General features: G+C 39.6%; 1 long non-coding RNA gene across 1 annotated transcript; it reads right to left on the reverse strand.

Annotated features, from left to right (window-relative positions):
• Nucleotides 1-2,704: 2,704 nt before the first annotated feature.
• LOC130028369 (uncharacterized) lies at nucleotides 2,705-9,027 on the reverse strand. The gene is made up of 3 exons (XR_008793171.1): nucleotides 8,804-9,027; nucleotides 4,373-4,421; nucleotides 2,705-2,770 (listed from the first exon to the last, which is right to left on the reverse strand). It is a non-coding gene; the product is annotated as an uncharacterized LOC130028369 (long non-coding RNA).
• Nucleotides 9,028-24,042: the final 15,015 nt, after the last annotated feature.

The raw sequence follows: 24,042 nt of genomic DNA on the forward strand, positions 1-24,042 counted from the left end.
TAACCCCTGAGCACTGCTGGGTGTGACCCAAAAAACAAAAAATAAATAAATACATAAATAAAAATAAGTAAAGATAGGTTCTCTTTATATGCAGTGTCCTCCCATTGTTCACTGATTTGCTCAAGCAGGCACCAGTAACATCTTCATTGTGAGACTTGTTGTTACTGTTTTGGGCATATAGAATACACCACAGGGAGCTTGTCAGGCTCTGGGGTGTGGGCGGGATACTCTTGGTAGCTTGCCAGGCTCGAGGGACAGAGGAATCAAACCTGGGTCGGCTGCGTGCAAGGCAAACACCCTACCTGCTGTGCTACCACTCTAGCTTGGTGGTCTAGTGGTTAGGATTCGGCGCTTTCTCTTTATATAAACATGAAAATACCTCTCCTTTACAATATTTTCCATCTACCTATTGATTTTTTATGCAAAATGCAATAAATTTTTGAATGAAGTGACCATATATATATAGAATCCTTTATTGAGATTTTCCGGTCTAGAACTTGGATGTTATACCCAGTAAAGAGCCCTGTAGACTAGAATGTTTACAAAGTCAGACCATGATGGGATAAGCAGAACCATCTTATTTGTCATCTTTATTTGCTCTTTTAGAGAGAAAGAGAAATACACTGGGGTTTTGGAAAACACAGAGGCTCTCTGAAGGCGTCACACTATATCTTGTTCAGGTATTTTCCAAAGGCCAGCTTCCATCTTGAGTTCCAGGCTCTTCTCCTGACAAATGGAAAGCTACAGGTGAAGATCCAGTTTTGACGTGGCCACCTAAGGAAAGCAATGCAGGTACTGTTGATCAGCTACCGGTGATCCCTGGCTTTGTGACTGGGGATAGTTCTGTTCTGGCGCTACTAATATTGTCATTTGTTTGCTTTGTTTCTTTATATTCTACACATATATGTGAAATTGCATGGAAATCATCTTTTTCTTTTTGCCTTATTTCACTTATAATTCCCTCCAGTTCCATTAAAAACATTGCAAAAGACAATGAATGAATGTACTCTATTGTGACCACGTGTATCTTCTTTTTCCCATCATTCATGATGGGTATCCATGGCCTGTATTGTGAATAATGCTGCAACAAACATAGAGGGTGTATGTATCTTTTTCAAATTATCATCTTCTTAGTCTTCTGATAGATGTGAAATTGCTGGGCCATAAGGTATTTATATAGAATTTTAATCTGAAAAACATTTCACACTCAGTTCCAAAGTGGCTGCACCAATTTATTTTCTAACAATATCTGAGACACTTTTTCACTCCATATTTCCTATTATCCCCAATACTTGTTTCTAATATTTTGGATATAGGTCACTCTCATAGCAGAGGTGTTATATCATTGTGGTTCTGATTTGCATCTTACTGATTAGTAATGAAGACTTTTTTTCTGATGCCTTTATGTCTTCTTAATAGGAATTACATGATAGATGAATTATATTTCAATTAAGTTATTTAAAAAGAAGAAACTTTGGATATAAAATATGTTTATACATTTGATTTGGTATTTATATATTTTCTCTCTCACACACATACACACTTTCTCTAGTACATTGTATGTAAAATTTAACCTGCTATTTACAGGGCCATAAAATCTGAAACAGATCAACTCTCAATTTTTAAGATTTTAAACTGTACTATAATGGTAGCAAATAGGCAAATAAAGTAATAAGAAAATAATTTTATGATTTAATATAATCTCCCTGGATATATAACATGTCTTTGGCACTTTCATATTTAAAAAATTAGTGTGATGCCAGCATTACCAAAGTTCACAGGGAAAGCATTTTGAACCTAATTTATGGTAGTTAGAACTTTCCCTAACTATATAAGCACCATCATTCTTTTTCACAGTTAGAGCAAAATTTGATTTCTGTTTGCTTGGTCAATGACCTTTCAATATATTCTATAACCAATGCAAAGTTCTTTATCAGAAGATGAATGATTTTACCCAATTCCACACAGCTAAATAAAGTCCACTAGATATAATAGTGCAGATTTTCAATGAAAATAAAGACCTGTACTTGGAAGTATTGAAAGCAGTGCGTTGGTGGGACAGGTTCAACAATACAGTGGGTAAGACACTTGCCTTGCATGCCAAAGACCCAGGTTCAATCCACTACATCCCATATGGTCCCCTGATCATTTGCAGGAGTAATTCCTAAGTGCAGAGCCAGGAGTAACCCCTGAGCATTGTCGAGTGTACCCTCTGCACCCCTACCCCTGCAAAAAAAAAACCTACTAAAAATAAATAAAAGTAGCGCACTGTTTTGCAAGAGAGGCCATAACCAGAAACTATCTGCTGGAAAAGTGAGACCACGGTTCAAACAGCAAAGTTGTGGGGGCTGGAGCAATAGCACAGTGGGTAAGGTGTTTGCCTTGCACGCGGCCGACCCGGGTTAGATTCCCAGCATCTTATATGGTCCTCTGAGCACCACCAGGAGCTATGATTCCTGAGTGCAAAGCCTCTTTCTCTACTGTAGATGAGCACTTTTGTGCCATGTCTTCACCTGACATCTCCATGCAAACATCATAGTTTCTTTTCTCAGGGACATACCCTTACTAATGAAGTAGGAATTCACCCTTATAACCTAATTTAACTTTAATAATCTCATAAAGGCCTAACTGCTAGGTAAGTCACACTGGGTATTAGAGTTTTAACATATGAATTTATAGGTGGAAAGTGAGACACAATCATATTCATGACATATAACCAAAGAAGAAAGAACTGGGTACACGGATGTAACTTGGCAGTAGAGCACATGTCCTGTAACAGTGAACACTAAGATAAACATAAAAATCATTAATAGAGTAATTCGGGGCAGGGGGTAATTTCCCTTTAATATTTCTGAGGATTGTTTCAAAATTTCTGAGAAAGTAAATTAGGCAGAGCATAAAATGCAGCTGTGCTGAATTTGACTCCACATCTCAAGCTTAAGAAATGCCACATTGGCTTTCTGTTTTCAAAAGAATACTTAATGGAGGCAATAAACTGCAAGAAAGTCTGCTTAGGTTGTTATTGGGACTCTCCCACTCCTCTTCTTCTGGATACAGGACAGATTCTTGAAAGTCTTACTTCACTGGGAACCTTTGGGTAAATCTCCCATTTTTCATCCATGCTGGTCCCTGGCTGTCTTGAGCCATGGTGGTGGTCCAAGAGAAGAGATGTAGGGTGAGGTGTGGCTGAACTTAGGACCCTGAGGCCTAGGGTCCTAGCTCTCTAGGGGCACAAGTAGGAATAACACAATGATTTCTACCTTTCTTTGGACCCCCAAATCATTCTGTCCCACCCCTTCTCAGTCTTAGAGATCTTTCTCCTGCTATTTCCCACATCATTTGCTGCTCTGCAGAAAATCTCCCTTCCATGTAGTTGAGAAATGCAGTCCTCTCTTTACATCAGCCCTTTTTTATCTTACTATCACAAAAATAAAAATAACAAAAGGCCTGAACTGAGCTGTCTTGTAGGCTGACTTATTCAGGAGAGATGACAGCTGAAGTCTACACAATCCCGGAAAATGAAAAGTTCCACATCTGTCTCATCATAGCAACCTGGAGGAGAGCATGAATCCTTTCCAAGAGACAATGAGAGACGTCAGAAACTCAAAAGATCAAGACATTGAATGAGTTTCATTATAGACTCCTTAAATGTCTTTTACATAGTCTGTTTTACTTCCTTCACCTCCCTGCATCCTAAGTTTGTTAGGAGTGTCAAAATGAGCCTCACTCTCTTTTGTGCTAGGAGCAGAACTGACTTCAAGAGAGAGTGAAATGGGAGAAGAGGTAGGACTTTGCACCAATACATTCTTCCCTACCAAACAGGTCTTTCTTCCCCTACTGAAACCCAAAGCTCGGCAAAAGAGAGAAATCTCAGCAATCCACCAGTCATTTTGGAGTCAAAAAAGTCATATAAAGCTGATGCAAAGGAATCAGACTGGCAGAAAACAAGTATGAGAATTAGGTAAACAGAACTGGAATGTTTTCTCACCCAAACGCAAGATCAACATCTGGATAAGCTGCATAGTTTATATGCTCCTATCAGCCAGCACCCAACTGAATAGGATGAACGAGATTGATTTTTGTCTTTGAAAATTTCTCAGGATTGCTACCTTTTGGGGGTTTTATAATAGAGGATACTTGGTATAAGTATTTTTTTTGTAAAATCATAATATAAATCAAAGGTCAGATTTCAAACAATATGTCATGTTATAAGTCATCACTAAATCTTTCCCATGTAGAGCTTCCTTTGTCAAGGACTTTGTCAGGTTTAAAAGGGGAGTCAAGGATGAAATGATTCTGAGGTTTGCTGCAAAATATCTAGAGCTGAAGAGAACCATAGGGGTGTTCATTTTAGAAGCTTTGTGATACTTACATGAAGGTTCTCTATACCATGTGCTTTGCTTTTTACATATTTCAGTGTTCTGTAATCAAAAGTTGTGAGCAGGAAGTAAAATTTTAAAACAGAATGCAGTTCTCCTTACGAAAGACAAAGACAATAAACACAACAGAAAGGGAACGAATGTACTTTATTTTATTTTAATTAATTTATTTATTTATTGAATCACTGTGGGAAAGGTTACAGACCTTTCAGGTTTAGGTCTCAGTCACGCAAATATCAAACACATTTCCCTTTACCAATACTTATTTTTTACCATGAAGAACCCCAATAAAACCCCACCCCCACCCCCCCAGTCCCTGTGAGGCAGATGAATTCTAGTTAACACTCTATCTGCTTTGGTTAGACTCATTGTTTCATTAAAAGATTCACCACTATTATTTAAAGTTTACCCCCCCCCCCAAATCAGACATGCTGAAAAAGCATTGTGAAGTGATTTACTTTCTACAGCTGGGTTCAAGAATTAAATGTTGGTTTTGGATTTCTGCTATTTTACTTATTGACCCTGGAAGTATTTCTACTGAAAGTCAGATAGTTAAGAAATTGGTTTCTGTGCTCTGGAGTCGTGGTGGAGAGCCGCTCGTGGGGGGCAACTGGTGGCCTCGGTAGGGCATGAAGGGCGGACCGAAACGCCCCCCTTCCCATGAGGTTTTAGTCGCCCCCACACCCCCAGCTCATACCTGCTGTCCACAAGGCTCCCATGCGGCCGCCATCCTTCTTTCCAGAGAAGAGAGAGCGAATGGGGCAACACCCTTTCCCCTCCGGACAGACATGATGGCCTGGATTAATGCATAGTCTGTTCACTTTTCTGCTCCAAGCTGCTGGGTTCTGCATTAAGTCCTTGTGTTTCTGGGGCTGTGGCCGTGCTCCAAACTTAGCTCTGATTTTCGGGGAGAAACATTGGGTGGTTTACTTCCCATTGATCACTTTGTGTATAGAGAGATGTCGTGCGGCCGCGTAAGTGACCGCGCGGTTTTGAGGAAAAGTCCTAGTTCCCGCATACTCGAGCTGTGCTTGTAGAGGCTTCTGGTCACCGGGGTTCCATCTGGGGGAGGCGGGATGCGGTACCTACCCCATCTGGGACTTCCCGATGATCTCGGCTCTTTTTGGAACCTGTTTTTTTTTTCCTCCGGGAGCTGTGGATCCCGCCCTCCATGTGGCCCTTCTCTTCGGCTGTATGCTGTAAAGATGGCGCTGGGGGGCGGGCTGTGGGCGTGACTTCCGGAATCAGAGGTTACCTGGGAGCTGTAGTCCCGGCAGATTTGAGAAAAAGTCCTAGTTCCTGCATACTCGAGCTGTGCTTGTAGAGGCTTCTGGTCACCGGGGTTCCATCTGGGGGAGGCGGGATACGAATGTACTTTACTCAAGAACGCTGTACATGTGTCAGAGTGATGAAGGGAATTTCATCTTCTCCCTTTAAAGGATTAGAATTTCCAGGGACCCACTCTCTTCTTTTCTGCTGTGGTTGTGAATGCTGTTGCGTTATCCCTAAGAGGAGTACTTTGGGGAATAACACTGTTGTGTCAGTGAATGCCAACTGAAAGCTTGTGCTATTTTAATATCCTCTGAGATCTTGTCCATCAGCAGCCATATTTCTGAACAGAATTTAAAACCAACTCCAGTGACCACACCCCTTATGCTACTACACCCATTATGGGGTAGGGAAATAACAAGAGGCAGGCTAGTCCCTGCATGTGACCTTCAGAGACGGTTCCACAGATGAACAAATAGACTCATTCTGTAGCACTTTAGCACTGTCCTCCTATTGTTCATCAATTTGCTTGAGCGGGCCCAGTAAAATCTCCATTATGAGACTTGTTGTTACTATGTTTGGCATATTGAATATGTCATGGGTAGCTTGCAAGGCTTTGCCGTGTGGGCAAGATACTCTCGGTAGCTTGCCAGGCTCTTCAAGGGGGGCAGAGGAATCGAACCCGGGTTGACCAGACCAGCCATGTACAAGGCAAACGCCCTACTGCTGTGCTATTGCTCTAGCCCAGACTCATTCTAGAATTCTCTATTAAATGGTGCAGGGAACCTTGCCCAATACTAGAAGGAATGCACAAAATCATCAACCATTTTTCCTCTGAAGGACTTAGAACCAGGTGAGGATGAAACCCATGCTGGTAAATTAAATGCAAGGCAGTGTGAAATTGATGCCTAGTGCATAAGCCAAGGACTGAAGACTGGTAGTGCTAACAAGGGAAGGGCCCAGAGTGTAGGGAACAACTCTATAGTGAAACTATCTCCTACACAACCAGAGTTGAAAGAGAAATCAAGGTGAAGACAGAGATTTGAAGCTCAGGACTATTCAAAGCTGCAAGGCCCCTGGAAGAATTTGTAAGCGGTCTGGTGAACTAGTTCTAATAGTCTTTTCTGTTCCCTCCTTGCTCTCTGCGTCATTTCAAGCTAAGACATAGTTCTGAGAGCTGTTTGTAGGGATTTTTTTTTTAAAAAAATCTTTCCAAAAGGTTTATTGGGGAAACCATGGGTCGGAGAAAATTAGACTTGTGTTCTTTAACAAATTTTTCCAATCCTTTGAGATGCAAATGTGCATTACTACTCCCCTAGAAAGGATTATTTTATTGGCCACAAAAACATTTCCCAAAACAAAACAAAGGCCATTTCCCACACCTCTTTGAGTGCCAGACCTTTTTTTTTCTTTTTTTTTAAGTCCTCAAACAGCACAGTCTGAAGCAATCAAGTTGAATAGAAAATTTAACAGAAATTCCCCACTTGCCCTTCATATGCTTCTGTCACCATCAACCTCATATTATTTCTCACCTGTAACAAGTTACCAACTCCTTCTCTTTTGTCCTTCTCGCCATTACTCTGAGTATTGCCAAACTCGAGACAAATTTCAGCTCTGTAATATGCATATCAGGTTGGAGCACTCTCACACGAACAGTACAGGTTTGGGAATATGTGTCAGTTCTCAAATGCTCAAATAGCACTATGGACATTCGAGTATCTTTCCTAAGCTGTTTCTCTCTCCTGTCTCCGTGGCTTCTATGAGACCTACATCAGTAGTCTAATCACAGTAAGTCTTTTCCTCAAGATTTCATGACTTGAGGCTGAGAGAAGAAACAATGATCATATTTTCTGCTATATGACATATAGAGGTCAAGATGTTGGCAGAGAGAGAAAAGATAAAAAGATATGCAGTGATGAAGGAAGGTGCCAGAGACTGATGGTATGCAGCTTACTGGTTTCAGATGTCCCTAAAAGCAGCCTAACCCCCTTCTTTGGGCTCTCTTAGATGGCATCCTGTGTTGAAGCTGGAGATCCTCTGAAGAAAAGGACTTGGCACATCTAGGTCCTGTTTAAATTGCCAAGCACATCTCTGGATAATACTCATTTCACCTTCAATGTTCACTCAATACTACCAACATGTTGCACCTTCTCATCTCCAAACTCTTTCTCACATGTGCTCTTCCTTCTGTCTACGCATCTTTCTGGTCTCTTGGGAGTAGCTTCTTTATAGAAATCGTTCCTGACTTCCAAGTCTGGGTCATAGGCCCATCACAGCTGCTGCCCTCCAGGAGCCTGCTGACCACACTATATGTCACTAGTGTGTAGTCATCACCACAAATCTTTCCCAGTATGTGGGAACCATAACTATCTTATTTATCCCTTCTATGCTTGTCACTTAACACACGTTAGACATATACTAGGTTCTTACTATGTCCTTGTTGAATAAATAGTTAAATAAATCACTCAGCCAACATGGAAGGATATCAATAAGGGAAAAATAATGTGATAACCACCTATAAACTTATCCCCCATAAACCTAGAAACATATTTATATTCTATCCCATTTTTCATCTTTTCACACTTACCTCACAAAGGTCGTTACCATACCAAAACTTATTTTCTCTTACTCTTTGGCTTGCATTTTTCTTTATAGTCCTACCATATAGGTAGAAAATACTAAACAACACAACTGGGTTATTTACATTTAACTCGTTTGAACTCTATAAAACTGGTAGGGTATTATAAGGATTCTGTAACTTGCTCTTTTAACAACATACAAGAGTTCTGTATCCTTTGTGCTAATATATGTAGCTATAGTTTCGTTGGTTTCACAATTGCATAGTATAACACGGAATAAAATCACTACTATTAATTTATTCATTTATTCTCATTCTTTTAGCTACCCAACTCCCTAGATTCAGACACCTTTTATTTTATTACTAGCACACCAAATCTGGTACCATTTGCTCTTTCACTAGATGACTTTGCAACTACCTCCTAAGGAAGTTAATATTCCCCTCCTTAAATCTAGTTGTTCTTATGTTTGCTTTGACCAATGGTAAAGGAGACATTCTGTGACATCAGAAAAAAAGCCAGAGATGTATGACAATGTGTGCTTGGAGCAAATGACCACAGAGTAAAAAGTTCAAATACCATCATATTTTGAGGGATCCACGTTGCATGGAATGGCTACATATGGGAAGTCCAGTTGGCAGTCCTAGTTTTGACATTAGTGCAGACCAGGCACCAGATACACACACAGAAGGATCTTGGAGTTGATTTCAGTTCAGTCCATTGAGTTATGTTCAATTCTTGGCAGAGGAAGTCCTAGGGCAAAGATACAACATCTTTATGTATCTGATCCATAGTTATGATCAATGAGCAGAATTGTAAAAATAAGCTATTTTAAGCAACTAAGTTTTATTTTGTTTTTTGGGTTTTTTTGTCACACCCAGTGTTGCACAGGGGTTACACCTAGCTTTGCATTTAAGAATTACCCCTGGCAGTGCCCAGGGGACCACATGGAATGCTGGGAATCGAACCCTGGTCTGCCCGGTGCAAGGCAAATACCCTGTCCGCTGTGCTATTGCTCCAGCCCCCGTAACTAAGTTTTAAAGCAGTTTTTGCAGCTACAACAGTCTCCCTAATCTGAGTCCCTGGTGGGGGGGGGGGGGGTGGAAATGTTCCCAGGGAAAAAATCCTCCCTTGATTTTTTTAAAATTTTGATCAATTTGAGAGAAAAAGAAAAAAAATTTTTTTGAGGTTTGAGACTCTTCGTTAATCAGTTTAACAATACAACCCTCAAATTTTAACATTTTAACATTTTGTCTGTCATGGAGGCAGGGGAAGGGTGGGAAAGGGAGGTATACTGGGGACATTGGTAGTTGGGTGTGTGCACTGGTGGAGGGATGGGTGGTTGATCATTGTATGATTGTAACTCAAATATGAAAGCTTTGTATCTCACTATGGTTCAATAAAAAAAGAATTCATAACATTTAAAATAAATGACATTCTTATTCCCATTTTTAACTAGATGTTTAAAAGAAATTGATATTGTCACTGTCACTGTCACTACCGTTGTTCATCGATTTGCTTGAGTGGGCCCAGTAACGTCTCCATTGTGACACTTGTTACTGTTTTTGGCGTATCGAATACATCACGGGTAGCTCACTCCAGCTGGTAGGGCGTTTGCCTGGCCGACCCATGTTTGATTCCTCCACCCCTCTCAGAGAGCCCAGCAAGCTACCAAGAGTATCTCACCCGCACAGCAAAGCCTAGTAAGCTACCCAAGACATATTTGATATGCCAAACACAGTAACAAGTGTCATAATGGAGACGTTACTGGGCCCACTCAAGCAAATCAATGAACAATGGTAGTGACAGTGACAATGACAGTGACAGTGACAGAGGCTCTTCGTATTCCTCGAGTGAGCAGATGCCATTGGGTTACACTAGCAAGTAACAGGGACGAATGGAGAAGTTACTGATGCCCGCTCGAGCAAATCAATGAGTAACAGGATGTCAAGTGAGCAAGTGATGCCTCTTGGAGAGCTCGGCAAGCTACTGAGAGTATCCGGCCCACACGGGAGAGTCTGGCAAACTCCCCATGCTGTATTCGATATGCCAAAAACAGTAACAATAACAGGTCTCATTCCCCTGACCCTGAAAGAGTCTCCAATCATTGGGGAAGAGGATTAAGGAGAGGCTGCCAAAATCTTAGGGCTGGGACGAATGGAGATGTTACTGGTGCCCGCTCAGTAAATCGATGAACAATGGAATGACAGTGACAATGACAGTGATGAATTTATGTTCTTCTATTTGCTCTTACATCCTATAACCCCTGATAAAATAAATTCATAATTCTTTATTCGCAGATTCTAAAAATATATGAAGACCCTTTCTCTTTGCTCCACCAATTTCAAGCCTCCTGCTCAAACAGAACTACCTGTCAACCGTTTTTGCTCTCATAATAGTCAGCTTCTTACATTTGTCTAAACATTGTTTCTCATGCTGGGGTCCACAGACCACCTGCATGAGAAACACCTGGGTTCTTAGTCAACATGCAGATTTCCCTCCCCGCCCCCACTCCACCCCCCAGCCCTGCTGAGTAAGGATTTCAAGCACTTCAGGTGTGTTTTAAATACATTCAAGTTTAACTGTCATGAATCTCCTGGCAATGATTTGGTGATGATGGGGAGTAGCACTTGGCATACATTTGAGAAAAGAGACCTGGAGACGTTCACAAGCATAAATCCGTTTCTCTCTGCCAAGGAAAGCAATTAAGACTCTACTCTTCTCTATGGCTAGAATTGGTTTCTTTTCCGAGGCACTATCAAACGATGGCACCAAAATTAAAGAGTAGATGCAGCTCAAACACCACGGCAAATCTTCAACTCCATGTGATCCTGAATAAATTAAAGAACATAGAACTTAAATCATTACAGCAGAAATTCTAATTTTCAGACCACTTAGGGATTAAAGTTGAAGCCAGAGGATGAAGTTTTAATTTTCAAATTGTCTATTTTAAAACAGATAATAAGGAGTTTAAGCAAGAGCACAGAGGGGAAAGCACTTTCTTTGATCCTCAGCACCCTAAATGGTCCACCAGGCCTCCCAGCAGTAATCCCTGAGCACCAATGGGGGTGGCTCAAGGAAAAATAAAAAATAAAAAATAAAATATACAATTAACATACAATCCTCTTTCTCAATCACTCTTTACTAGATGTACTATTCTTGCATGTCACCTGAAATTTCACATTCAGAAGGCTGGAGAAAGAAGAAAATACAGCAGAGAGAGGCAAGGGAGAGCTGGGGTGGAGAAAAGCAATTCTACATCGAGAAATGGAGCTCTTTTGTTCTAAGAATGATTGGCTCCTCTCAGTCTGAGGGCTGAGTCATTGACTGCTGCATCTACCCACCTTCCTTCCTTTCTCTTCCTCTCAGCTGGTTCTCTAGAGACTTCCTCCAGCAGTTTATATATTCTTTATAGAACAGATAAAGAATATTTCACTAGAGAAACTCAAGATTATGGTAGTGGCTACCTGTCCTTTAACTTTTCTTCAGACAATTTCTCTCCTTAATAAAAATACAATAGCCCACTATGCAACGATATGCTATAAAAATTCTAACCACAACAGCAATGAGAATGAACAGGATGCTTTATACACAGTCATGAATATAACTTTATTTGTCTTTACAGCAATCTTATAATGTAGATTAAAAAAGAAATTATTTTGCTCAGACATTTTTTTTACATGTGCTCCTTCCTAAAATATACTTTGTCCTGATATACCTATGACTTTATCCTTTATTTCTTTCAAATTACACCCAAAGTCATCTCTTCAGAATCATTTTTTTTGGCTGCCCAAATCAAATAGTACCTCATTCTGTGCATTTTGCCATCTGACAAAATACGAGTTTCGCCTGACTTTCTCCTCCTGAATGCAAGCTCTTATGGGTGGAACTTTATGTATTTACTTATTTTGTTTTTATTTTGCTAGTCCTCAAACAGTACCTCACACATAGATGATGCACAATAAATGACAAATAAATTTGTTATTCCAGTTTCATGAATAATAGGTCATGAAATAGGCCTAGAGGGCTTGATGAACATAGCACATATAACAAGTCGGTAAATTAGTTTCTGGATGTGTCATCCAGATCTTAAGTTCCAAGTCCCACTGTAATTTCATGACTGTTTCAGAGACATTGTGGATATAACTTGATGCATTCTTTTGACTTTACTGGCAATCTTTTCTAAGTGGGATCTGGAATTCCCCCCTTATCATTTCATAATAGAGAGAAAAAAAGAAAATAAATTAGGTTACATTTATTAAAAATGTATTATATGGCTGGAGCGATAGCACAGCAGGTAGGGCATTCGCCTTACAAGCGGCCAACATGGCCGACCCGAGTTCGATTCCTCCGCCCCTCTCGGAGAGCCCGGCAAGCTACCGAGAGTATTCGATATGCCAGACACAGTAACAACAAAGTCTCCAATGGAGACGTTACTGGGCCCACTCGAGCAAATCGACGATCAACGGGAGGGCCTTTACCTTTACCTTACCTTTACCTATATGGTAGAAAAATACCTATGCTGTGGGGTAGACAGAGTCCTCTGCACCACACCAAGAACTGAACCACATGTCCTTGGCTATTGACCTTATTTCTAGGGTCCCTAAATAAACCCTTTGCCAACCACTCCCAAGCACTTAACATATACTCATTATTTTACTACAATAATGGAATCTTAAAAGATGATGCTATTAAGAAAACATAAGTTATTGGCCCTTTTGTTGGTGGATCATTTAGTAACATGACATGAGCAAGGAAAGGAGAGAAGCCTTTGCAAAAGGGCCCAATAATTAGAGCACTTAAGTCTGATTAGAAGCTAGCAGTAAGGAAGACCTTGAAATAGTTTCAGAAAGTACAATCCCCTGTCTTTGGAGGTTGATTAATACACTTCTAACATTAATCTCGGTTTTTAAAACTTATTTCACCCCTTTGAAATAGTGAACTCCAATTTACTATCTGTCTATTAGCCTTTTAAATCAGCCTATGCTTTACTAACCTGCACATTTGAACAGAATTCACTCAAAGTGAAGGTTAAAAATGGAAATGCACAAGATGTAGAGATCATCAAACCCATTGTTCTAAAGGTAAAGACATTTAGGTGTCATTGTCTCACAGATTGTTCTACCAGGAAGCTGAGTGATCAGATTCAAGTCCCTTCTACTCTCTCAAACACTCAAAGTAGGTCCACATTTTGGCAAAAATTTTACCAATCCCAAACAAATGGTTAAAGGGGCAGATTCTGAAATTAATGACCTGAAGCATAAAGACATCATGAACTAATCACTGTGATTTCTGAAGTACCATGGACTCTGTACATAAAATTATTTTCATTACATTTTAGGTTTTTTTGAAGAGTGATATATATATATGTATATATAAATGTATGACATCAGCAAGTTATATATCATAATGTTATTTATTGCAACATTTGGCTAAACCATAAAATCAATTTTCTGACAAAGGGTATAACTGGTCATATGGTATTACAAATGGCATAATATATGTTTTTTTTCTTAAATTATAGTGCTGGAAGCCAGTCTGAAAGCATGAACATGGATATAGACTGACTGCTGCTAAGACCCTTTCTATAATAAATTAATATATCCACTTTACAAACATATATACTAATAATCTCCCATATGCCCATTTGGAAGATTTTCACTAGTGGGTCACTAAATCATTTCCCTTGTTTTTGGGGGCAGGGAACGTCCTGAATTCTGCCTTCATTGTTGTTAGCTGCATCCATATGACCCAATATCCATATTTCTGGTTACTGGGTTATCAACAGCATTGATTTATACTGTAAAGACACACAGTCTTCCATTTATTTCTCTCATCTCTCAATGAGATGTGGAGAGTGCCATGAAACACTTCAAGTTCCAAGAGATGGTGGAGCCACAAAATTCCTGGGTCCCTGTGTCATTGTTTGAAAAAGAGAGAGAAGAATTGTGAGAATATCGCAGAAAGCCTCAGGAAAGAAAGACCTTTCAGAAGTCATTGCATTAGAGATAGACACTTAAACAGGTTTTAGTGGGAAGAAAACACACACCTTGTATAGAAGAGAGCGCATACATGGGTCTTCAGATGCTACAATCTTAGGTTAAGCTGTGAATGTAGTTTGAGCATACCATCAAAGGAAAAGCCTTTCATCTTGTGACAGAATTTGAGGTACTATTGATGAAAAGCATGATGTGTCGTATTAAGAGGTTAGCCTTTATCTTACAGACATGAGAATCCAAAAAAGGTTTTAAGTCTCATAAACAAAACTTCCATTTGAATGGAAAGTCCAATGGAGAATAAAATATAACTTGGAAAGGAAAGCCACTGGGGAAGGAAGATCAGTGACCAAATAACTGAGAAAAGTATATAGAAAACACAATTAGGGGCTTGTCCCATCAACTTCACCAAAGAAATTGACACAAAATCATACAAGACAGAATTCAGAGGGAGCATTTCCAAACCTTGTGTATAGAGAGTTGTCGGTGGTGAAAAGTTGAAGTCTTACTATCTGCGACAGGGAATATAAACACAGATTACAAGGAAAAAGATGGTGAATATGCTTTTTTTAAAAGTTTCATTTGAAGTACAATTTAGAGAAGCTATCTAGTGTGGAACTAGTCTCACATAGGTAAAGTAAAGTAAGTAAAGTAAAGGCCCTCCCGTTGATCATTGATTTGCTCAAGCGAGCCCAGTAACGTCTCCATTGGAGACTTTGTTGTTACTGTGTCTGGCATATCGAATACTCTCAGTAGCTTGCCGGGCTCTCCGGGAGGGGCGGAGGAATCGAACTCGGGTCGGCCATGTTGGCTGCGTGCAAGGCAGACGCCCTACCCACTGTGCTATCGCTCCAGGGCCCTCTCGGAGAGCCCGGCAAGCTACCGAGAGTATCTCACCCACACGGCAGAGCCTGGCAAGCTCCCCGTGACGTATTCGATATGCCAAACACAGTAACAGCAAAGTCTCCAATGGAGACGTTACTGGGCCCGCTTGAGCAAATGGACGATCACATAGGTAGAATTCAGAAAAATTCAAAACTGATGTTATAAGTGTGGGAGTTGGCAACAGAGAGACGGTGGTTAAGCCCTAGGGCTGGGATCATCTATGAAGACAACTAGAGACTGAGAAAGAGAAGGAAGGAGTTATTCATAGGATACTTGAGAGGTTAAAAGAATATAAAAAGCATCAAAAGGGGAGAGGATCATGGAAGCCAGCAGAGAAGAAATTTTAAGACTCCCTCCCACACAGAGTTCAGAGCAGACCCAGAAGAGAAACCAGATATGCTAACTAGCTATGGAGTAGGATTACAGGGCCTGGAATAATGTCAGATACTGTGGACATGTTCCGAAGATTTGCCAGAGAATGCAAATCTGTTATCAGATTCCAGTGATAAATGCTGGCTGAAAATCAGAGATGGAGCAAGAGTTCAAACATCAAGTAAATGCAGAGCCAGAGAGGTGGAGGATTAAAAACTAGAAAAGGGCACTAAAGGCCTGGGGGTTTTGCCAAATTTTCTTCTTATAAGTTCTGGCTGGTTAGTAGAGCTTGTCAGAATATCCCTAAGAGATGATCAAATGTTTCCAGTTCGTACTCTTCGTAGAGGTCCAAAAGTCCCTTGAGGAAGGGCATTGAGCATTGAAGCTATTTTGTTAGCTTTGGAGGTAGGCACCACGTTGCACCAGATTGCAGGAGCGGTGTTAGTGACATCATCTACAAGCCCTGACTTTCTCAAGGTTTCCAAACATGAATGGATTTCATGATGGAAGCTTGAGTAGCATCCAGAGCTAAGAGAAAGTTGTATAGGATGTTTGAGAAAAAAATCTATTGGAAAATGGGAAATGAAATCTTGAAGAGCCTATAGTTAAAGGATCAAGGTTAAGTCAAAAGAAATGAGATCTAGCTTCTTTAGGGTAAGTTATCTTTGCAAATTTTCTTCTCTGGTTTTGTCCTGCTCTTAAAAACAAAAGAGAATATGGATAAAGTATAGATGAATTGTCAGGAATATTGAAGTAGTACATAACTGAGAGCTTTTATGTTCTTAGTGAAGCTAGAATGAGTCATCCATGGAAAGAGCCAATGAAGAATTAAGAAGAAAGTTATTTGAGAATTGTAGCAGAGAGAAAAGGGGATGTCTGGGATGAGCAAGAAATTCTATTTGCGTAGAAGACCCAGCTAAGACAGGAAGCATATGAAGCTAGACTGTTCTCTAGTAATGATGGAAGTCAGCATTCTAACAGGAGGGAAAAGATAAGTAAAACACAGGTTTTGCAGATGGAAATGAAAAAAAAATAGTGATGAGTTTCAATGTGTTGATGATGGTATAATAAGTAGGACTACTACTAAGTACCCTGGGCCATGTGAGGGCCTGAGGTTGGTGTACCACCATGCCCCATACAAGAAAGGCGCTCAGTAAGCATACAATAAATGAATAAGCACATTCTTGGGATTTAGGCTGGTTGTGGAAGGAATGAAATGGAGAAAAGGCCTCTTAGAAAGACTAAAAGGATTTAAGAAACAGAAGTGTAAAGAAACAGAACAGATTGGTGGAAGTCAAAGAACTGGAGAAGAGAAAGAATACAAAGTTTTGAGCAAAGAGAGTCCTTTCAACATGTGTCCAATGGCGTTGTTCCAAGGCCAAAAGATTCCAGAGATGGTCCTGTGAATGGGTAATGGGTATGGTGATGTGGGACAAAAGTGGATGTCAGTGTGAAGAAAGACTTTAGATAGTTTCTCAGTGTTTTTCAGAAATTTATTTAAGATAACAAGATGGGCTGATGTCAAGAGAAAAGTGGTGAGGCAACTCCCCATGTCCTTGTAAGTTAAAATAAATGATCCAGAGATAAATGTAGCAATAACTTGTATATTTTATCAAAATAATATCTGCCCTCCTGACTACCCAGGATTATTATGTGATACATGAGAATAATCATATAACTATGGGGGTGGGAGTGTGTTAATAGGCAGCCTCTTGAAAGAAGAATAATTGTAAAATGAAAATTGTATAAAATTGTCAGCAAGAAGTTTGCAAGGAGCCTTGAAGGGAACCAAATCCCCTTCTAGAAGCCAAAATGGGGCCAGAGAGATATTTCATAGTTTAATATGTATAAATTACCTATAGCAGACCCCAGTTTGACCTCTGACACTCCATGGTTTCCTGAGCATCACCAGATATAAACTTGAAGGCCTCTGAGCACTGTAAGGTATGACCTGGGTGGTCTCTGACAATGCAGGGCTTGAGCAGCAAAGCAGATTCCTCAGAAACAAGAAATGAAGTGTCTCGCCTGGGTGACGGAGGCCTGGGAGTGAACCCTGGACCTCCTGAGCACCACTCGATCCAAAATATAGGAGCAATACCTAGGCTGCTATAGATGAAGCAGTACTACCCAGAGTCAATCTGGATTTTAGTCAAAGGAAGCTAGAAGAGAAAATAATTGTAGTTCCTAATTCAGTTCTAACTTCGAAACCCTTAACTATCTCAGATGGGACTCCCCCAGCATCCATGCACTGCGAGGTAGATACTATTACTTTTCCATTATAAATGAGGAAAGTGGGACTGTATTTGAGTATCTCCTGAGCCTACAACATCATTAAAGAGTGATCCGAATTTGAACCCAACTCAAGCCAACCAATCCCGTTCCCTTTGCACTCTACTACATTCCATTAAATCTTGGTGCGTACTAAGCCTTATAAGACAAGTGAGAAAATAGAACACCAGACTGACATACAAAGAATCAATATATTATAAAGGTAGAAGATGAGGAAAATGAGCCAGGACAGATTATAGATAAAGATAGAAGACAAGAAGGACCTTCTTTTCATTCTAACTGATTGATTGGGGATGTAGGAAGTTAGGATGTTATAGGAAGATAACAAATGAAACTTCAGTTTCAAATGGTCTTTGATGTTCAACAGCAGTGCTGTCTGCTTAAAGTCCATTCCGACTGACCTGAAAGTAAACTGACTTTTATTTTTTAAGAAATTGCATGGCGAGTTGAGAGTTGAGCAGCCATTTTGCCTCTTTAACAAGCACCCTTGAGGAATCAATTAAAAATTCCCATCTCAGAGGACTTATATATGTACAGTAACAGCTTGGGTTAATTTACTAATTAATCTAATCAGCTTCCCATATTATGAGTCAATTCTCCAAATCTTGCTGTGATTCACATGTTAAAAGGGTAGCATCTTTGTATCATCCTACTGCAAGATTAAAGAAAGCATAGAGATACTCCTTTTAGATCATTGGTCATGACTATAATGTATTTTATGGAGGAAGAGTGATTAAATCGTGTTCCTACAGTATTGAGAGTGTTTAAGAATTGCTTTTACAAACATTTGAGTGTCATTTTTATGATTGTGTTTGTGACACTTATTTATTTGAAAAGCCATTTCTTTATATGCAGTATAGAGCTATACAGTAACCAAGCCCCAAATGGCTCATCAAAATCTGACTTAGAAAATTCAGAACAAAGAACACTATTAAGTGTGTGTTAGAAACAGGGACAGTCCACACAACCCAGAGACTTTAGATGAGCACAAGAAACCTTACCTTGATCAATTTTGACTAGATTTCTGAAGGCAAAGTTCCAGTTTTAACGTTTAGAAGTCTCTGGTATTATTTCTCAGTCTGTACCCCCGATCCCCCCCCCACCTACTCCCAAAATTCTAACTTTATAAGTATTGGCAAGATTCATAGGTGAACTTACAAACCACACAAAAGAAACTTCCCAGAGTTGTTCCGTTCAATTCCTCTTATCTAGTGATATCTCTCTCCCCACCCCACTTTCTCTTTCCTCACCTTGCTCTCAACAACCCTCTCTGTTGTCCTTGGGAATTCAGCTCTTCTTTTCCCAAATAATTATTTTTTAAATTGGCCTTTCATGTCAAGAAGCATACATAAATATAAAATATTTAAGATAGTATAAATATAAATAATATAAATATATAAATGTGTTTATATAAAAATATATAGAAATGTTTATCTAAATATGTTGACACTAATTTTATATATTTATATAAATTTTATATATTTATACATAAATATATATTCCATTAATATATTTATATATAAATATATACACAAGCATTTATTTTAATAATCAAAATCCATATGTTCAAAAATTTATGTATGGCACAGTTAGAACCAGAATTACATTCTCTATGTATTATGGCCTTTTTCACAGCTTTAATCAATAGAACCTAAAGCTCCTTTTAGCTTTAAGATTTTGTTATTTGTCTGATCTGTGGCTCGTGATATATTTGAGCATTGATATAAAGTGACCTAAATTAAATTTTAACAGAAAAAATGGGATATAGATGATGCTAAGAAGAGTTCATAGCTCTACTCTGATGGAATGGTCTTTTGCTGTGAATGCCCAAATGTGAGGAAGAATTGACAACTTTTTGTAGTATTCTGTACAGATAAAGACATGTACATAACCAACTTTTTTGCACTGGTTTTAGTCAGTAAAAGATACATATGTCTTACTTCTTTCTGGTTATTTCATAATCACTTAGAATTATTTAAGATAAAATTTTAAATTAAGTACTGTGCACACTTGTAACACACCAATTAATTTTGAACACACTTTGTATTTAGTTGCACACAGTGTTAGAAATGCAAATGTGTCTTAATTGTGTATAACTTTTTGAAGTTACTGAAAAGAGTTTCTACCAGTCTAATTTGTACATATCTTGGCAAATAGAATGTTAGTCAACAGCTCTTAAGATGATAGTGTATAGAGGGACGTGGCTTAAAATGTTTATATCTTTAGATCCTGAACATATTGACCTAATTCTCTGGTGCCACGCCATTAACTGAAAACAATGGGACACAATCAAATGACAATACTGGACATGATCAAAGGTATCAGCTGGCTGTTTAGTTCATAGCAATTTCGGCTGTGATTAGTCATCGGTTTTTCTGAACTTAGTGGGGCTCTTCAATTTGACCGTGATCAGCTTTAGGTCAGCTTTAGGCAGATCTGAAGCGTCCAGTAAGGTCTTCATTGTGGTTGGGCTCTCACGTGACAGGGACACTGTTGAGATAACTGGACTAACTTCCTTCTGGCCATTGTGGTCTCTCATCCGCTAGCTATTTAACCAAGGTTTGTTTATCTGATGGAAAGGGGGGTCCCAAGAGAATGGGGCTCCGGAGTTCACCCTCTGATGAAGGTAACTGCAAAATCATGTGGTTATAAGCTTGGAAGAGTTATCCAGGTGGGTCATTAGAATTGCCCAGCTTAGTTCTTGGCTTCACTACAAAAGTGTTCTATTATAACTCATTAATTTATTAAATGATCTTTCTGCCACAGCACTCCCTTAATTAACAGAGTGATACAATCACGTGAATTCTTCACTCCCACGAACTTCTATTTCATAAACACAAAATAGAACTGAAACCTTAGAGAAAATGTACATGATCCTTTAAATACCCAGTTCTTTAGACTTTGGCACTGGGCATGTAAAGTTAGTCTAGTGTTTTCCTAAAAAGAGCAAAGAAAGCAAGTAGCAGTGTTTAAAATGGTATGAATTTGTCCCCAGAAAATTCTCAGTAGAAAGTTTCATAGGCACTCACCCAATAAAATTTTTATCAATTAGAAATTGAAAAATTAAGTAGCTTTGAAGTTATCTCATCATATAGGTGATGGGATCTCTGATTCTTTGTTCTGTGGTTTATATCCTTAGATTTAAAGGGGGTGGGGAGGGGCTTTGCCGAAGGAATTGGTTTTGAAACGGTGTGTCCCTGACACCCATAATTCCATGATGGTAAAGTTTTTAAAAGTACTTAATAACATAAAACTATTAGAAACTGGTGCATTTTTTAAATGCTTCATGAGAAATAGTTTTTTCAGATTAAGATCTTTAATTTCTTTCATTAAAATTCATGAAAAGCCAGATAAAACTTGAATATGAAGTTTTGTTCATCCTATTTAAGCCACAGAGAAGCTAACTTGGTGGAAGAAAAACAAAAATGTATATTTGAAAATGTTTCATTGTTTTTTGGCACAAAAATATGAAAAGTACTTTTCAAGATAGCTTGTTTTGTATCTTTATCATTTTGAAATCTCTGTGAATTTTTTTGACTGGTTATTTTATATGCTTTTATAAATATTCAGATTTAAAGCCAATGAGCATTTCACCACTATCTAGTTGTCTTAATGAGTAAATACCCTCTAATTTAATATAAGAAGTTTGCCCTGGGTTCCTCTCTGGGCACGCGCAGCTAGAAACAGTCCCGAGACAGCCGGTTTTCAACCCCTGATCCGCGTGGGACGGGCACAGAGGCCCAGCTCTGGGCAACAAAGCTGAACGGCTCCAATTCCAACAGGTACAGCCCGCCCCCAAGGGCCTGGGTTCCTCTCTGGGCACGCGCAGCTAGAAACAGTCCCGAGACAGCCGGTTTTCAACCCCTGATCCGCGTGGGACGGGCACAGAGGCCCAGCTCTGGGCAACAAAGCTGAACGGCTCCAATTCCAAACAGGAGACATTCCCAACTCCTCGCCCAGTGCCAGGGACTCTTTCCGGAGCCGCGGCCGCTAATGCGGCCGCGAAATATTTTCCCACTACATATGCCATAGGAACCATAAGCTAACTTCTTAGATGGAAACTTCTCTATTTTAGCTCAGCCACTAGAAATACAGTTGCCAATAACTCATAAGCCTATCTTAACTCACACTGCATATCAAGCAGAATAGTAACACTGAACGTGAAGGACTAAACCACACCTCTCACAATGGTAAAGCAACGCAAAAGCCCACCAAACATTCATATTGAAGAGTCTAGCCCAGATGACACCAACAGTACTGTAGTGTTAGACAACCTCTCTGACAAGGAATTCAGAAGGGAGCTACTTAGCATGCTTAGGGAATTAAAAGAAACAATGGAAAGCAATGCCAATAGAAGACAAGAGGATCTGAAGGCAGAAATGAGGAAAATGCAATCAGAAATGTCAGACCTGAAAAATCTCGTAGGCGAATTGAAAAGCTCAGTGGAAGGCCTCAGCAGCAGAGTAACAGCGGCTGAGAACAGAATCAGTGAGCTCGAGGATGAAGTTCAGAGACTCTCCCGAAAAGAGCAGAAAATGGAAAAGAGACTCACAATTCGGGAACAGATGGCAAGAGAAGATCGCGATGAAGCCAAGAGGGGTAACATAAGAATTATTGGAGTCCCAGAGGGACAGGAAGAAAACCTCGATGAAGAAGAAGCTGTCAAAGACATCATTGCTACAACATTTCCAGAGCTGAAGAAAACTTGTGACCACATTCAGGAGGCCCGAAGGGTACCAGCTAGAAGAAATCCGAATAAAAATACCCCAAGACACATTCTGATCAAAATGACCAAAACCTTAGACAGAGACAAAATTCTGAAAGCAGCAAGATCGAAGAAAGAAATCTCTTACAAAGGAGCATCCTTAAAATTCACAGCTGATTTTTCTGATGAAACCCTCATGGCCCGAAAACAGTGGTGGGACATAGTAAAAAAACTCAATGAAATAAATGCCTCCCCCAAAATACTTTTCCCAGCAAGACTCTCATTCATAATAGAAGGAACAACACACAGTTTCACAGACAAACAACAGCTCAGGAACTTCATAGACTCAAAACCATGGTTACAAGAACAACTAAATGGGCTACTTTAAGGCAAGAAAGGCCCCTCAAATACACCCAATTTTAACAGAACAATGGGACAAAATCCCATAACAATAATCTCTCTCAATGTCAATGGGCTAAACGCACCAATTAAAAGACATAGAGTGGCAGGATGGATTAGAAAATTGAACCCAACATTCTGCTGCCTGCAAGAAACGCATCTCAATAGTCAAAGCAAACACAGACTCAGAGTCAAAGGCTGGAAAACAATCCTACAGGCAAACAGCTCCCATAAAAAAGCTGGGGTAGCCATCCTTATATCAGACCACATCGATTTCAGAGTGAGGAAGGTCATAAGAGACAGTGAAGGCCATTACTTATTGATCAGAGGATCTGTACAACAGGAAGAACTTACAATAATAAATGTATATGCACCTAATGAGAGACCAGCAAAGTACTTAAAACAACTACTCATAGATTTGGAAAAAGACATCAATAGCAACACAATACTAGTGGGAGACTTCAACACTGCTTTGTCACCTCTTGATAGATCAACCAGACTCAAGCTTAGCAAGGACATACTTCATTTGAGGGAAACAATGGAAGAAAGGGACTTAGTAGATATATACAGGACACTTCATCCACAAAAAGCTGAATACACATTCTTCTCAAGCGTCCATGGAACATTCTCCAAGATAGACCACATGCTGAGCCACAAAACATGCCTCCATAAAATTAAGAAGGTAGAGATTGTATCAACAATCTTCTCAGACCATAATGCGCTGAAATTAGAAGTAAATCACACACAAAAACAGAAAACTAAATCAAACACCTGGAAATTAAACAGTGCACTATTGAACAACGAGTGGATTAGACAGGAAATCAAAGAGGAAATCAAAAGATTCCTAGAAACGAATGAAAATGAGAACACGAGTTACCAAAACTTATGGGACACAGCAAAGGCTGTGTTAAGAGGAAAGTTTATAGCTCTACAAGCATTCCTCAGGAAGGAGGAGCGAGCACACATAAGTAACCTAACCTCACAGCTTAAGAGCTTGGAGAAGGACCAAAAAAAGGAGCACAACCCGAACAGGAGAAAGGAAATAATAAAACTCAGAGCAGAGATTAACGAGATGGAAACCCAAAAAACAATCCGAAAGATCAATGAAACCAAGAGCTGGTTCTTTGAGAAAATTAACAAGATCGATAAGCCTCTAGCAAAACTCACAAAGA

This window comes from Sorex fumeus, unplaced genomic scaffold (assembly GCF_029834395.1).
Source record: "Sorex fumeus unplaced genomic scaffold, SorFum_2.1 ptg000039l, whole genome shotgun sequence".
Lineage (NCBI taxonomy): Eukaryota > Metazoa > Chordata > Mammalia > Eulipotyphla > Soricidae > Sorex > Sorex fumeus.